A 2,618-nucleotide genomic window follows, 5' to 3' on the forward strand; every position below is an offset into this window, starting at 1 on the left:
TGGTGTGTTTAAATTGTGTGTAATTGAAACATTATTAAACACAATATTTTAATTGTTTCATGTGGTATTCAGTTATTGACTTTACAATAATTCAGAGTAGCAAACCAAACCTCAGTCCTCGACCCTGATCTACGAGGGCTAGGCCCTAGTAACTACGTAGGGGCTTAACTACCAGGCCAAAGGTCACAGGCTCAGTGTGTCACATTTTACAAGGTGAAAAACCAGTTGCCAATAAGGGGCATTAGTTTATTATATACAGTATTTTTAATACTAAGGGGGGCGTTGGCAGTATCATGATCAGGTCAATGGGGTGTTTGCTCAAATAAGGTTGGGAACCACTGGACTTGGGGCTTAGCTCCCTAGGGACTTAGGTCAAAGGTCAAGGGCTCAGTGTACAACATTTTACAAGTGGAAATTTCTGACAGCAGACCACAAAAGCGGTTTCGGGAATCACCGTACAATATTGAATTTGAAAATCCGACTTTGTGTCCTTAAAAGGATATTATAGGGTTCTTGCACACCTCCATAGGCCAGGTTGCAAATGTGAACAGTGTGTGGGAGCTTTCTTGTCTCTCCTTTTAAAGGGAAAAATCCAATAAAACCTTGAGGGCATAAACCTGGTTACTAAGGACACCTGTTGTTATCAGAAGAGGACAGGGCTTTAGGCATGATACAGGACAATAATATTTTACCCTGTGCATTTCCACTTTGCCTGATAAAGACCTGAAGGTTGAAACGTTACGCTCTTGCTATTAAATTTTCACAGAAAACAACATTTTGAAAACAGAACATTTTGAAGCAATTTGTTAATACCAAATGCCTGATTAGGTTTTGAAAATGCCACAGTAATAACACACTGGAGCAGGGGTTCCCAAACTTTGCCATGACAAGGCCCCCCTATACCAGTAGATTCCAGCCAAAGCCCCCCTGACATCGGATGTGTGACACGCTATTACTTTCTGTCCAGCCCCTTTCATATCTGTAGTCTAGGCCTGTGAGTCAGGACCCCACAGTAATGTTCAGAGATGCAATAGATTATAATGCAGTTCTTAACTGATGGAAATATTGTTTATTTTATTTTGGTGTGTATGAATTATTCAATATATTCAATTATTCACTTTTTTGTTACTTTGCTATGCTGTGCTTTACTGTACCTGCCAACTTGCCGCGGCCCACCTAGTACTCCCTCGCAGCCCACCTAGTACTCCCTCGCAGCCTCCACTGCAGTAGAGTACTGTACAAGAATCAGGGGCGGAGCACTGGTGTTGGGACAGGGGGGGGGGCGGTAGATGTGTCAGAGGCATTGGGCCCACGAAATATCGTAGAATGGGGCCCCTACAATATGTTTGGCAATCGAAACCCACTGGCAGGGGGCCCCCCCAAGTGGAGAGGCCCCCGCCCCTGGATGAGAACACACACACACACACACACACACACACACACACACACACACACACCTGCACACCTTAGTCACCATTTACACACTTTTCCAACTAGCTTGCCATGGTCTTTAAGGTTCAGCCAACACAAACAAGCAAAAAAAATCCTATTTATCCTCTTCCCTTTTTATAATCCCCATTCAACCTACGTTGAATCCTGAGTCTTTCAAAGTCGTCCAAGATACCAACTGCATAGTGTTGAGGTGTGACTGACAACACTCGAACATGTCCATGTGTGAGTATGGGACTGTATTACGTAGTGTGTAGCTGGTTTATGGTGTGGATGAGGGCTTGTCAAATTGTCATCTTGTTGCCATGAGTCATTACAGTCCATCTCCAGCAGGGGGCCTTCTCTCACCACACAAGTCAAGTCTCAGGTGTGTTGCTCTCTTTCTCATTGGACTTGTGACGTAATCAAAGCTGTGTGTCGTACTTGAAGTTCATAAATCTGTGAAGGTGCATCAGACATCAACATCATGACTCTACAGTACACTTAGGAGATACTGTACTTTTGTCCAAAGAAATGTACAAATAATTGTTGTATATACAAAGTAACGTCCCTGTGCACAACCACTTGTCCAGGTGCTGGTGATGTGCAGTAAGAGTAATCCAAGTAAATGAAGGATGAATCACAATTGGGTGTTGTCTAGCACTTAAATGGGTGGAGTGGTTGACTGTGGGTGAGGTCATGTGACCAGGTAATCACCCTTATAACCTTTGGGTGACATGCGTAATGTCAGAGTGAACCTGATGAAGCAATAGCGAAACGCGTTGTTCACCAAATAAACTAATTGTTGTATACAATTAAATAATTGTGTCTCTGCAGCAAATTGAGGTCTGTATGAGGTCCCAGAGTTAGCAGTGAGTAGTATGCTCTTCCTCTAAGAGTATTGCTCCCCCACAAATAAGTTACAAACAAGAGGCAATGGTCCATTTAATTTTTTTAATACTAAGGGGGGCATTGGGACTCTTATGATGAGGTCAAGGGGGCGTTTGTTCAAAACAGGTTGGGAACCACTGGTTTAAATGCTGTTTATATCTCTTACCATACCTTTACATCAGGGGGATGAGGAACCTTTTTCATTCAAAGGGCCATTTTAACTCCCTCCAAGGGCCGTAAATGTCCTCCAAGGGCCGTATAATGAACACAAACCAGGATTTCCCCCTGTACTTTAGACC

This window comes from Engraulis encrasicolus, chromosome 23 (genome assembly GCF_034702125.1).
Source record: "Engraulis encrasicolus isolate BLACKSEA-1 chromosome 23, IST_EnEncr_1.0, whole genome shotgun sequence".
In the NCBI taxonomy this organism is placed as follows: Eukaryota; Metazoa; Chordata; class Actinopteri; order Clupeiformes; family Engraulidae; genus Engraulis; species Engraulis encrasicolus.